The sequence below is a fragment of the Venturia canescens genome, chromosome 7 (genome assembly GCF_019457755.1).
Source record: "Venturia canescens isolate UGA chromosome 7, ASM1945775v1, whole genome shotgun sequence".
NCBI lineage: Eukaryota > Metazoa > Arthropoda > Insecta > Hymenoptera > Ichneumonidae > Venturia > Venturia canescens.
Genome location: NC_057427.1, coordinates 6,143,793 through 6,159,357, shown reverse-complemented (window position 1 = coordinate 6,159,357; position 15,565 = coordinate 6,143,793). Strand labels below are relative to the sequence as shown.

Sequence of the window (15,565 nt, the reverse complement as noted above, 5' to 3'; positions counted from 1 at the left end):
CTTCGTGTTTCGAAGCGTTTCCCACCCACAACTAAATTCATCCCTTTTCTCGATTCGTCTATACGTGTAACGGTGTACATATAGCTATGAATTATATACGACTTGGATGGCGCATCGCTCGTGGACAATGCAGCGGAAACGTTCTCGTGTTTCCGTGTGCCCAATCGCTGCATCGAGACTCCTATTTTTTCGTACACTTTTATATTTCATTTGTTTTTGTTTTTTCGCCAAAACATTTAGAGCACTGAATACTTCGAAGGGTTAAATTACGGCCTACGAGTTTCGAACTCTGCTCTTGGAAGGTCCTGGATTATAAAAGTGAGCTCTGATCAAAGAAGCCTTTGGTCCAGATCTGAATCCCCCGGCCAAGAGAATATTCATCCGTCCTTCTCCTTTTTTCATTGAGTTGATCTTCCCATTGAGGGTGTTTGCCAACCAATCGAAGCTTCCTTATCCCACCAAGTGATTTCCTTAATCTTCACGAGCCTGTTAAGGACTATTAAGAATAGTGGAATTAGGAGAGAGAATTGTCACAGGACGCCCTCCGCTTATAACAGCTCCAGTATGGCCACGCACGTAACACGCATTCCTCCATGACTCCTCGAACGGTTTCCTCGACCGAATCCACCGGTGTGGTCCACTCGAGTATTTCACCCCAACATCAAGCGTGTGTCTAAGGTCAACGTCGAGTCAGATGAAGCAAGCTGACTGTTGAATCAGCTTGTATATATGTATATTTAATGATGGCTGACCGTATGAGAAACGCTTGGAGCTGTTACCATTTCCAAATGTATATATACGTCTATATAGATCACACAGTCCTGAAGCACATTGCCGAGGCGTGTATTTGCTGGACCACACAGTACCAAATGGAACATTAGTTTGCCAGTTGACCGTGGTAAGACCAACCACGTCGGCTTTGAGATTTATCGTCGTTATAGGTGTACCTATAACCTATATATGTGCTGTAGTCAGACACGTTGCGAGAATCCCGTGCCATTTAAGATCCTCAGTGTACCCTGCGAAAAGAAATCCCGTACACGGAGAAAACGAGGCCAAAAATTCTAGAGGAAAGTACTAGGGATGTAGTATCTCGGGGACAGTATACACGTACTGGATTGCAGCATTAATTCGGAGAGCAGTAATAAGAATTGTTCTATCCAATATTGTAAAAAGACCAATACCCATACCTTTTATTCAAAAGACTCGAGAGTCTTTTTCTCTATAAGCATGGTGAAAAATGTTTTCAGTCACTTCAAATGTTTATATTGCAGAGTATGCTCGGGCAAACCTGAAAAAAACTAATATGTATGGCAAAATGTCACACGCATTTGGTGAATATTCGTGTATAGTTCTCACGTGCATCACTTTTTGCTATCCATGCTAAGCTGTTTAGAATTCGAGGACCGAAAAATTGCGAAATTCAAAAAATACTATGCTCTTTGTAATCAGTGGCCGAATATTTTAAAAATTTTTGAAAAATAATGTATTCCTCACTGTGCAAAACGAATCTGTTTTCTCCGTGTAGTTTACCCGGGATTCATTAGACGAAGTCCTCATTTCCGGTGGAAAAATATTAACAATTAAATTATGTTTGAAGAAGGAATTGAGACTCGCACAGCTCTTCAAGTACCGTGTAATTATTCATGTAAGCGGGGATTTCTTAGCGAGAATATTCAATTTGGATTAAGCTTTTTAGAACTTATTATTTATAAATTGATTCAGCATCTTTTCGGGGAAGGTATACGTGGATTTTCGTCTATTTTCGTGTCGGCGTAGACACGGACGGATTATTTCCGATTCCTTGAATAATTAAGTGGCTGAGAGAAGGAAAGTTTCGCCAATATCGTGAAGGTTTCTTTTGGGGTTCGTCTCACGGGGATCCGCGGCCGTGTATAAATAAAACATGAAGGTATACGTCTGTTTTTGTGGATGAATTGTAGAAGTAAGTGTACTTATGAATCCACACACGCGTCATGCGTGATTCATACGTGGATAAATTGTTTGCACAAGTTTCTCAACATTCTCATAGGATTTAATATTGATTCGTCGAAACGCGGAGCCGGCCTTACTTTTAGCCCTTTACCGAATTCTCTTCCTCTGCCACTTCCTAACGTAAATAGCACACCAGTAAGCACTTTGGTGTTTATATATCCAAGGCAATATACGCGATTTCGTGGTATAGCTTGGATTTACCGCATAGCAGACCACGTTAATCGCAGCTGACGTTCGACAAACCCAAAAACCAGAGCTAAAGGGTAAGTGAGAGAAACAGAGCCTACCTCCTCTCAGTTCCCGCGGCAAGCTTCGCGTAATTATTTGCGTTGTATGCAAGAGTGTTCGTGGAATTCCTTTGGCAAGACTCGCGTATCCGCGACCACGAGTTCACCACAAATCCCAGGGGCTCGATTATATATCGGGGTCGAAAAAGGACGGAGAAATGCGCAGGATTCGCTCCGGATAACCGTTTACTCGAGGAGGCAACTGAATGATTGAACCCGTTACTTCGAATTAACAACGCCGGGAATCTTCCCTCTACACGGAGAGAAAAAATTGTAAAAATTACTATGATACTATAGTGTTCGGTTTCTATATCGCCCATTTTGGAAATTTTTACCAATAAGTACATTGTAATTTCAAAGTTAATTCTGAATTAAACCTTTTGAACCTTTGAAACCTTCTGAATACTGGTCAGTTGACTAGTCTTTCCATATTTTCTCAAAGGAATTACTCCGGTCATTCATATGTAGCACAACATTAGTAAAAAAAGCTTTATTCTTCATTGTTTAATCGTAAATAATGCTTAAAGTAGTGACTACTCAAGTTCACAACTATGCTTTATGTTGATTGAATTCAAGCCTAAATTATTAATAAAATAAATAAACACTTACATTGAGAATATTTCTATCACAAGAATCTAATAAAATGCCTTAAGAATATCATAAAAGATCAAATTAATACCTTAACTCGAATAGTTAATGATCGAGTCGGTAAGAAAGTTTATATCAGTGTTATGGCACCGAGAAAATTTGACATCTAATTTAGAAATATATCTAATTTTGAGTTGAAGATTCGTTGAAGGGCCAGCAAGTCATTGTGGCCATAAGCGACATGTTAATTTTTGTACTTTTCGACTCTTAATATTTCAATTAAACAGTCGATAAAGCCTCTTGAAATTTCACAGGCGTGGAAACGAAATCTTGAATTGTAAGACATAAAAAAGTTAGAAGTGCTATCTAAAAACAGCTCTCGCACTTGTGCATCCTTAACTGGAAAATAGAATTATTAACGCTATTTTGCTATGGTTAGTACTGTTTTCACAATCGAAATTTACAGTTGAACATAGTAAAATTTGAGGAGTTCGAACGCACAAACATCGATGATCCACCAAAATGTTTAGAAATTAACTATCGTACTCATCAGCAGAATTTCCCTTAAACATTGGGCAGGCTCAAGAGCTTAGCTTCGCTTATATTCGAAGCAGTACATTGTTCATTTAGCGCGATCGAACGGTCGGGTGAATCTTTTGCCTCGTACACGATAAATACATATAATGAATAGTTTTTGTGCCGGAAACGTGTGTGCATGAAGAACATTGTTACGAAACATCGTGATACTATTGCTATGATAAAATTGAGTACAAAATAAAATTTATTTATCGCTCACAATACTGAAGTTCCTTTTTTTTCGATCTAATATCGAAATCCCAACCCAAATAAAAAAAGGGACTGTAGTATATACAGTTCCTTATTGAACTGACACATACATTTTGGACAGTTAAGGAGTTTCGGTACAGGCGATACAATGTTGCCATGCTAATCCATGCTAAAAAAATTAAAAAATTCAAAAAGTTCAGAATTTTATAAAATTTGGTGAACATATTCTTTAGTGCTAAATTTGACGACACAAATTTTTTAAGATTTTTCTTCTACACAGTTATCGAGTAATTGATCACTAAAGTTTACGTGTATAAGCATAGCGTTTCCATATATATAGGTATACATTCCGGGCATGAGAAATCTGCTTTAATGCGTAATTACTCGATAACTAAGTAGAAGAAAATTTTGAAAAAATTTGAGTTTTCCCACTTGATGTTGAAGAACATTATCACCAAATTTGATCAATTTCTTAATATTTTGACTTCTGTACTGAAACTCCTTAAATCAAATATTTCAAGTGGGATATTGCACAATTACACAATCAAATTTCGACAGGGCTAAATACCGTATTTCACTGCAGTGAAACAAATATGAATTTTCGTCGAGTTCTAAATTAACAAAAACTTATTACGCATGTTCGTAAAAATTAATAAATATTACGCGATATAAAATCCTACTCCTAAGACACCAAAGTAATTTTTCCTCGAGTTTTTCTCTCCGTGTGCCAGAGAAAGTTGAAAGAAATTGATTTTCAGAGAATCACAAATATGCACGAATCATTTTTTTTTTAATTTTCAAACTCGACATTGTTCTCAATCTATTTTCTATCCATCCTCGAGTAATTTGAGCTTTCGAGTCACTGGCGAATTCCAAAGGCCCTTGGAGCACGTACTTTTACAATTTTTTTCAAACGAAGCATCTTTAAAATAATACACGTCGCGCGACAAATCGGAACTGAGGTTATTTCTTTCCTCTTCATACCCAGCGTTCGAGAGTCCCGGAATAATAGGTCGTTTATTTGTAAAAGGTTCTAGGCCGTCAGCATACGTGGTTACATACTTCACGCAAGATCCAGCTGTGAATGTGCGCGCGCGCGTGTGTGTGTATACACAGGAGGTCTCGTGCATCAAAATGATGATAATGCGGATCGTGGGTGCGCGCGAGGGTGTTTTAAATGCTTTTTCCTCACTTTGAGAGCTCGTCTGACGCATCTCTCATTCTCGTGTTTCAAGTGAGGAGAGCGAAGAGCCCTATATACGTATAGTTATTTATTTTACCACGAGAACGTCAGAAGATGCTGCTACGCTTTTCCAAGCATCTCCCCCGACCCCGGCCCTTCCTTCGCCATATCACGGGCATCACACCGCCCTTGTTCTCCGTTACTTTACCGCATCGCGAGGAAAATTCTAAACCGTTTGTAGACAAACGTGTGTGAAAAATAAACAGGAAAGTAGAGCTCCAAGATTTCTGTGAAATTTCGTTTGCTCTAGAGATTTTCATTTTTCTTTCGACTATTAAATTATTACGGAACTCTCATTCTCCACATTCGTCAGTATCCTCGACACGAATTTCACCACCCTTAGGTCGACAAATATTTATCACTCCGAAAGCGATTTCTGGAATTCTTCCAAAATTCCCAATCCTTATAACTTTAACAAAAGTCGCGGGATTGAGGAAATATGAGAAAATTAATCGTCCACTCTGAAAATTCGCCAAAAGTTAAAAAAAAGAACACTCCAATGGGTTTTCGATTTTCGAAAGGATTTGTGTACAATGCGAATAAATACTTTCGGAACTCCCAACTCCACATAATACCTGAGTTATTCGGTCATTTTTGGAGAATGGCCAAGCTGACGAAAACTTGTTGATTTATCATTTTTCTTCTTTCTTTTCACAAATCTTCGCCTACCTTTTTTATCTTGATCCTCAACACTTTTTGCCTTGCTGTTCGAATTTTAAATATTTACGTAACGCGTCACCCCAAAATTGAATCTTTCCATCAGTTTATTCACACTTTTCTCCAACTTTATGATGAAGCCTCGTTCGTTGCGTACCGAAATCTTCGTCGTCACCTATCAACGTAGCACACGTTGAAAAAATATCATAAACAAATCGTGGAGTAGAATAAGTAAAGAAAATATTCGTAAAGCACCCAAAGAATATAAAAAATGGCAAAAACATTGTTGAATCATATAATAATTATAAATAACGTTCCACAACGTTTACCATTGTTTCTCTCACATTATTATTCAGTGTTATATAATATTGTAGAAATTCACAATAATTATAATATAACGAAGTATAATAAGAACGTCGTATTTGTAAGTAAAATGGGGACGCCATTTTGTTTGTCGTACAGTGGAAACTGAACTAGCGCATATACACGCAAGGATAGGCATCAAGTCTCTGAATGCTCTCTCGCTCGGTTGCGTCCTCATCCCAAATGTGAGACACATCTCGCGTGTTTCTACACAACTCTGTCTCTCGACGATTCTCTCGCGCGCAAGCCGCCGCCGCATCTTCGGGCTGTTCTATTTTTAAACGACCCGTCACACACGAGGAAACGATTTAAGACCCTCGCTTTCTCCTATCACAGATACTTGTGCGAGTCACAAAACGAGAAAAATAATGGAGATCGACACATCCAGATCTTCCGCCCCAGAGCTCACCTGGCTCTGAATCCTTACTGTTTTTCTCATTACGCGTTACAATCGTTTTTCAATATAGACATTTTCGAATAAAAAGGATGGAAAAAAAAATCGGATAAAAATTACAGGCCTGTCAAAAGTATACGAAAATAGGAGAGGGAATAGACTGAGAAAGTTTTTCACTCGATCGAATATAAGTTTTATCCGAAAGCGGGAGTTAAGCAGGGCGGAAAAAATCTTCCAGGAAAGCACACTTCTGATTATTTTTTTTCGATTTCATCAAACTTTTCTCAATTAAAAAGTCCCTTCGTAGGATCAAACAAAACTGTATTATGAAGTCGTCATATATATTTCCACAAGCGTACACTCTACTATGGCAAATCCATTTCAAAAACTGATATTAAAAAAAAAAAGAAACACATAAAAAAAAGGGAAAACAAAAAACGAATACATTTCTCGCATAAAGCAGTAAACGGCGGAAAAAAAGGAGAAGTTCGTTAAGCTTGCGAATGGCACTTCTGTTTAACGCTGAAAGTTTAAGTGGATTCTTCGTCGACGAGTCCTACGCCACGATGACGAAGTTAAACTGAGCGTGACCTACCCCTACCAACCGTCTTTTTGCCATGTTTTTCGTCCCGAGACGGCGCAAACGTTGCAGCAAAAAAACACACCCACCGACTGTCTCTATACCCGTCTGTCTCGAATTTTTTACCCTCCAATTTACCAAACGATATGCTCGAAAATTCCGTGTAATGGAAATTTCATGACCGTGTTGTAACCCAACTTTTTTCCTCAAATTCATCCTCGGTTCTCCAGTCTTTCAAACATTACCAACGAGATTTTAGAATTATTAGTACAAGAACCATTTAATTTCTTATAACCGTGAACGAAATTTTGAATCATTTTCAAACGCTTTTCAACCTGCTTCCTCAGGTAGAGTTCAGCCAAAAAAATCGGATTCCAGGACTTTTTGTTTTCTGCTCTTCTTGGTATTTCCATGAATGGCCTTACGAATCCCTTTTTCCTCGTTACGAAACGTTGTGAAACTCAGAGTACTACCATAACAATGTCTCCTTTTTCTCTCTCTCTCTCCTTCACGTTTTCGTCATTGCTGCCGGCTGTCGTTTTCGATTAGTCGAGGCTAGCTCATCCGGAAAAATATCTCCCTGGGTATTCTTCGTACGGGTTATCCGGTAATGGGATAAATAATGGACCAGCATCGCGACCTTTCCTCCTCGTCCTCCGTACACGACAATTCACTTCCGGATACATCCGCCACCTCGGCTTTTCCGCTACAAGCTTTAGCCGGGTGCTCACTTCCTCTCGTCTCGTGGGCTATCGGGTACTGCGGCGAGGTAAGTGCATCCGATAAATGAGAGTAGCGGTAACCGGAACCTCACTTTTCCATCCTTCCCTGCTCTCCGTCCCATCAACTTCCATACACTGTACTTCGAACCTTTCCAAAAGTCAATTCCATTTAATTTACTCCGTTTCTGTAACTAACTTCGTCTGCGAACAAATCAATCCATCGAGAGGATTGAAAAAAATTCATTGGCCAGTGCGCATGCAGCGCAACATTTGCCATTATTAGCTTTCACGTTGATTCACTGCTCGGGGAATTACGTCGTTTCGGTGGTTCCTCATTGAGAGTTCGGAGAAACATTTCAACAAAACGCGTGCATATATTTTGATGTTCTGATTGAGAATTACACAGGATTCATACAACTCGAATGGATGGGGGGAAAATTCGATTGAGAGTATTAATATTAAATACTTTCTTGTGACTCCATTTTTCCATCGTGACTTTCTGTTTAAAAGATTTTATATAATAAAGAAACTTGTTGTTTGATAAATGGTACATTTTTTGAATTGAGTATTAATAAAGACGTTTGTTTACTTGGAGACAGTTTTTCTCTAACGAACGGTGAAAAAGGACGGAAAGCTTACGTCATGGAAATATTCAATCAGTTTATCTCTAATATCGCGATATTTTGTGTTATAATTACGTCTCAACCCTTAAAATTGTACCTGAGTAAACAGGAAGATTTCTTAACGTGACGAAATTTACATCTGTCTGATCAAACGAACAAGTGATGGAGATGAATTAATGAATCACATTTTTCCTTCACTTCAATTACAGTTAATCAAGATTTCGTCTTTATGATTTACACTTTTTTTGGAATAATCATATCGCATTATTGTGTGATAATCTCTATGCTCTATTCGATTGCTGACTCGTGTTTCTTATCTAATTCAATGAAGTTCCTCTTCAAAAACAATCATATCGATTGCCTCAATTCTATGGTCACGTGTCCCATCAATAAATTCTCGAATTCTCAAACCGGAGCAAGACACAGTGCGCATATCATCATCTCAGACGAGTCTCGTGAAAATTCTCTTCTCGCGTGAGATTAGTCTTGCTCCGAATGAATAATCACAACATTTGTCCTCCTAATCACTGAATCATAATAAAATTCCTATTGGCTTTCAGAAACCATACATTTTCTTGAAGCAAAAGGGTTCATTTTGACACTTTCATTTTAGCTGGATAAATGTGCTATGGTAAAAGAGAACATAGAGCGGTGACCACGAGAAAGAGCTCGATGCGTGAATGTATGGGTCGCGTGTTCTCTCTCGTCACAGGTAGGATACATCGAAAATCCATGAGCTTCGACGGTGCCCAGAGAATATCAATTGGTCACACAGGCTGGAGGCTCGTGAGTAAGCGACGTATCGCCAATGGTCAAGAGGGAAAACAATGGAGTCTGTATGTGTGACGTGAAAGAGAATGAAGGGTGAGAGAGAGAGAGAGAGAGAGAGACAAACTTCCGGTGAGTTTTCTCTCTTTATGTCCTCCGTTCCACCGACGTAGCATCCCTGGCTCGCGGGAAAATTGTGGTTGCCCTCGACGTCGTTATACATAGTTTCGAAGTTAATTAATTGATTGAGCCGAGTCGTCCAAAGTCCGTGCTGGATGCTGTATTATCCAATCAAATATCCCAAGAGAGGCATTTTATTTATCATTATTTTATTACGGCAGGCTGGGGCTCCTCTGTGGGGCTTTGTACAGGATTTTCGTAAAATTCGAAGCAGCAGCGAAGCATAAATGAAAGGTCAGTTGAGGCTTCTGAAAATGAATAATTAATAATCCAACGTGTCATTGGACGTTTGAACTATTACTCCGGATTCTCTGTCCATTGTCATCTTCCTTTGATACTGTAAACGGCCAATGGAATCCGCAGTTTTAATATATTTTTCAAACTTCTCAACATACTTAGATCTCCAATGTAGCGAATATCGTGAACAGCGGAGCTGGAGAAACGGGTACGAAGGTTCCGCAGGAGGCGTCATTAAGACCGATGGCTCCTGCGACGCCCCGATCCAGCAGATGTATGTAGCTCGTTAACGCCGAGGCTTCAGAGAGTACGAAAGGAGCGCGGCGGGGAAGGAACCGGATGATACAGGGGATGTCGAATCGAACGGATAGGCCGTGTTTGCACATGGTAGCTGGTAGCGCGTACACGCCAAAACGCTCCGTTCCGTCCGTTTCTCGTACGTCGGAGGTGTGCAAATTTGCATGAACACGCGTGGAGCGTCCGGTACGGGAGACGTGGCGACCGCACGGAACGCTGTTGCTCCTGCGTACGTATCCTTCCTCCTCAGGCTCATTCGAATTGCCCACGGCGCCAATTCCGCGATCACCCTCTATGAATAATTCAGTTAATATGTCTCCGATGCGATGATGACGATGATTAAAGATTACGAAACTCCTGGCTCCGATACAGAAACGGAACTTTATTATCGGCTTTACGATAATGATGCGTCACAGGAGCTTCGTATGCGCGCGCATCTCTGTCTACATTAATGTATACATGGATTTGTAACGCGCGTTTGTGTACGTGCAGAGGCTGTTGATTTATGGTACAATCGATCTGATCGAGGAACTTGAAAGAAACGGCTCATCATCTCCTCTCTTACGAGCGCTTATTTTCTGCCATAAACTTATTAATAATTCATTCGATAACGCGCAAACGGGCACGATGAAATGCCCCTCGTTTTCATCATCACGCGAAACGACAGCATCATAATTACGGCCTATTTACAATTGAGCCTGCATCTTTCTCGTTAAAAGTGTTATTTTCGTATTATTTTTCGTCAATGTAAAACAAGCTTTTCGCTTTCCGAATTGATCTTGCTGTTCTTATTTGTGTTATTTTATCGTTACTGTGAATTTGGGGTACGTGATACCGCGTCGTATTCAACCCCGCGAGGATCGAAAGTTTATAAATTTGCGGTACGATCGCTGCTTCTCAATGTCTAATTTCCTCCGTAAGCTCGTCGTGTATCACGTGTGGCTTAGACTCCCGAGCACCAGGGAATGTGTTAATTTCACGAAATATATGATATATTGCGTCGTTAGTGCATCGCACGTCGTACGTGCAGACGAATTGGCACACTTCGTCGAGCCGGAGCAAATGTTACAGTAGATGCTCCCTCGTACATTCGAGTTGCTTTAAAAAGAGGAGATTTGGGCAAATGTCTCGGAGAGAAACTGTTCGAAGGTATAATTACAGGGGCTCAGATCTGCTTTCACTCGTTCACACAAAAGCCCACTTTCCCTGGACGAAATTTCCATTGGTTCAGTCTGAGCAGCGTAATCATCGAATGACGGAACGTCTTACTCGAAATTGATAAAGAGGGGGTTGAGTTGCTCCTGGAAGTCGGAAGATTTGGGAGCCTCGTAGCGCGACTGCAACTGTACGCATGGCCAAGAAAGATATTGGCAACCCTCGAGCCCTGTTGATCGAAGTGCGTTGACGTGTCAGAAGTCGTGGCTGAGATTGACGAGGGTTTCAAGCCTCTGAGCAAGTTGCCTGCTCCTTTACTCACACTCGATGGAGCAGCCTCTGCCGGGAGGTAGAAATGAGGGCAATGTAAGGAACAGAGGGGGAGCGAAGGCGAGAGAGAAAGAGAGGCAAGATGCGGGAAGGCAAAGAACGTCGCACAGAAACGTTGTTCGATCTCGAATCTCGTGCACGGGAAATTCGCGAATATCAATGCGTCTCTTTTCTCCTACGTATACAAATGTAATCGTACAAGAGATGAAAACACTTCCAGCAACGCCTCCACATACGTATACGCTCCGCCAACGTGTGACATTTACATCGAAGCTTTAGCACTCGTTTCCCTGTATTTCTACCACGGCCATATACCACGCGTCGCGGGAAGTAAATAAACTCGCTGTACCGAGAGGATTGCATCCTTGTAGACTACACCGACCTACACTGCTCTCGACATGCAGATATACTGACGCATACATTTGCCAATAGCTACGCCTGTCTATTCTGCGGTTTCGATATTCGTTCGGCGGATTGATTTAACGCGACAAGTTTACGTTCGATGTGCGGTGTCCCCCATGTACCGAGCGCTGCTCTATGGAAAAATAAAAAAAAATAAAAATACGTAGGAACAAAAAATAACGAGGTTATGTATAGAAAGTGGGGGATCGCTTCGACCCCGATACATCGCTCGGATTTTGTCGACACTCGATTGATTGCACGGTACAGTGGAAGCTCGATTAGCTCTTATCGTACGTTTTTCACCATGAATTTTATTGTCGTTGGAGATAAAGTTTTTCCTAATTTATTGCACTGCTCAGACACTCAGTTTGCTCCTGGCAGATCAATCTTTGATTCATTCTCGAGGCTTTTCTTTCAAAGCGAAAGGATCTACTGACAAATTCTTGTATATCTGTGCATCGGAGAACATAATTCTCGTCCTCGAACGTGTTTTGTCCCATATGTCGTCGGCTGTCGCACGTCACGGTAAATAAAGCTTATATTCGCCCGTTGTGGTTCACATGTGCTCGAGCAAAGGTTCCCTCGCTCAGTGCAACTCGAGTATTTCGCTACACATGCCACACGCACATAGGAACAAGCAAAACCCACCTTTTTTCTACCCGCCCACCAGTTTTCTTCGCCCCTCGTATTTTCTTTCTCGAAATAAGAAATAACGCGAAGCTCTCACGAGATTTTCCCTTCTCGTAAAAACTCTGCAGAATTTTTCACTAACAAATGTTCGCTCCCGAGCTCACCCGCACTTGGATCCAGAACCCAACGCTGACTCGGAACGGATCGTACTAATTCAAGAGCTCATTTTCGGCACACGCGCCTATTACTGTAACTAAGTACAGAGGCGCCGCTATAATTTTTTATTTGTTTATTATTTCTATATCGCATTTCACGAACAAGCTCAGCTCATAAACGTACAACGGGGATGAAAAAATTGAAGGAATTCCAGCAAGCGTGGTAAAACAACGAGAATTTACGATGTCGAAATTTTTCGACAAATTCTTACAAAATCATCTTTACGCTCAACAATTCGCAATAGAGAATAACACACAAAGCAGCGAGCCACAATGAAAGAGGATTTGGGACCAACAGCCGAATCGATATTGACCGAATCCACGTTGCACGCTCCATCATACCCGAAACAAGATGGCAACGTTATTCTAAGGACATCCATATCTGTATATAAATATATCGTACGTATTTGAGGAACAGAAAAAAGCAAGTTGTATAGGACGAGCGAAACGAAGCGGAATGAAAATCAAAGATTCGCTGGTAGATCGAAGAACAGCGGGGTAGAATGAAATAGGAGTGTATGTGGGAGAGGATTCGATACAAGATGAGAGAAAAGTAACAGAGAGAGAGAAAGTTGTATCCAAAAGTCCGAGGACGAGTATACAGTCGTCTCTTTTCCATGACTCCTGTGCGCACGCGAGTACTCTTTTCCTACGTTAGGAGAGAAAAGCTCTCACGAAGAAGCTTCGAAGATAGGAAGCTCAGACGATAGTATAGACAAAGGACCGAATAGTATCGTCGAAATGTTCGAGATCCATAAGTATATAAATACAAAGGGAGGATAAAAAAAGGCAGGGGAAGGATGAGAAGATAGTGTAACTGGTGGATTGCACGAAAGACGAGAGAGCCTGAGGGCAAAAGGAAGAAAGGAAGGGAGAGAGAGAGAGAGAGAGAGAGAGAGAGAGAGAGAGAAAAGAATTCGCGACAAGAAACGATCAAAACTGAGGACCCCCGTGATCTCAGATGCTTGGGGGATCTAAGCTCGGCTCATTTAACCAATTACCACGATCTTTTATTTTTCACTGACACTTTTTCCCCCGATATATATTTATTTGGGTGCACTCCATCGCTTCCGAAAGATCTCCCTATTTTTCTCTTTCAATTACTCTTCGATTCCTTCAACTTTTTCGATCTCCTCGGGTTGGTTCGTCTCTCCGTTCTCGTAATATTCTCCAAATGTATTTTTCTTGGAAAGGTCATTTTATTCCATTCTTAATTTTCTCGCAAATCTAGCACTCCCCGAGCCTTCGATCTTCCTCCTCGTTCCATTGTTTTCGAACAAACTTGGCGTCGCGTCAAAAAATGAGGGAGGAAAAATCGCGCAAACGTAGGAGAGGGCACCGACCAGACGGGGCTACCGTTTCTCGAGTCCTCCAGCTTCTAGCTCCCCCAGGACACGTAATATTTCACTCTTGCCCACAGATTCTTCTTCGGCATGGACGAGCCGAGAGTAAAATACGAGGGACTTTAATGTTGCTCCATACTCGCCTAACGCATATGCAAATCTGTATATCGCTCGCACATACACAAATAATTCCATACGCAAATACGAGATGCAGGTACAGAACAAAAAAAGCGAGGAAGGATAATCTGGAAAACATAAAGATTTTTCAAATATGGAGAACGAAAAATCCGATTATTTTCTGCACACACAAAAATAAAACTTCACCTCTGGTAAGAAGGATTTAGTATTATCAGAACTCATTTTATTCTTCCCCTGCGAGGCTTCAATTTATTTCAATTTATTTTTGTTTCAATTTATTTTTGAACAGTGAATTTTCCAAAAAAGTAGCTCAAAATATGCCAACGGGGTAGCCCAAAACGTTGATCCCCATTCAGAAAAGGGTCGAGTTCCCACAATGACGTCAAAACGTTTTAAAAATGAGTAAACTCGCGAATATCCGGACCAAAGCTGTGAGTATTTTTTCTGAGACAAATGTTTTTATGAAACTCTGAAAGCTGCTCAAAGGCGCGTGGTTGGCTTATACTTCATTCGGTTAGTAATACCCATTTTGAAATTTTCAATGTTTCAAAATTTGATATTGCTTTAAATAAAAATGGCATAAAGAGTAGGTGGATTCTTCAGAATTAGAGCTCTTAAGCCTCGGATTATTTGTGCTGTCTCATTGCATTTTTAAACTTCATTTTTCTTCTCATAATACAGAAGCATGCATATTTTAATGATTTCTTTTCATTTGTTTTTTTTTTTTTTTTTTTTTCAGCAAAGACGAAAAGACGCTCACATTTTCTGAAGTGGTCACTCCAGCGTTTCGCACTCATAAATTTCTCGGTTTTTACATGCCTCGATGGAGAACGAGGAAGGAGAGCAAAGTGCGAGGGAGAAAAGAGACAGAAAGAAAGTAAAAATGAAGGGGTTATGTACGAAAAGCAAGAGAAAGAAAACTCTTCTACCGCAGAAATAGAGAAAAAGCTTATATATAACACACGCTCGAAAAAGCACATCGGCTAAGCTGTTTTACTCTCTTTCTCGCGCTCTAACTTACCGCATCGCTCTCCCTCTTTCTCATCTCGTCTCGAGGAAGGATCTTTGCACTCTTCTCGTCGACACGATGCCGCCGGTGCTATTGAAGAACTCTGCGCCACGGAGCAGGGAGATGGAAAGTGTGAGACGAATAACCGAACGATTTTTTGCGGCTCCTCTGTTTCCTACGTGAAGACCCTTTTCCTCGCTATCATATCGAATTAAAGAATCTCCGACGGATTTCATTACCTTCTAGAACGCGAAGCAACTTTCATCATCAACTTGCGGGTTGATCCATTTCAGTAATTGATGAAACAATTCGCTATTTTTGTTGAAAAATATTTCACATAAAAAAACTATTATTTTGTGTGAATTCAGCAACATTGTTCGTCGTAATCGTAAGACGATTTATTGAAATTCGTCACTCAAAATCGTACGAAAGGTCTCCAAAAGGGGGTCAAATTCCTTCGAGCTACTGTAGAATAAAAAGATCTTGCTCAAACGAAAAAATACGTATATATCAGCCCCCGATCACTGGCTGAAAAACTCATGTATATATAAATCAAATATCCGCAGGGAGGATACGATTGTCAGGGTGTTCGCCACGAGCAAAGCTTCCGGGAGTCTTGATGG

At 40.7% G+C, this 15,565-nt stretch overlaps 1 protein-coding gene across 1 annotated transcript in view; it reads right to left on the bottom strand.

Moving 5' to 3' along the window:
• Teh1 (tipE homolog 1) overlaps positions 1-15,565 on the bottom strand; it is a 304,821-nt gene that overhangs the window by 149,358 nt on the left and 139,898 nt on the right. The gene's annotated exons all lie outside the window — the stretch shown is intronic.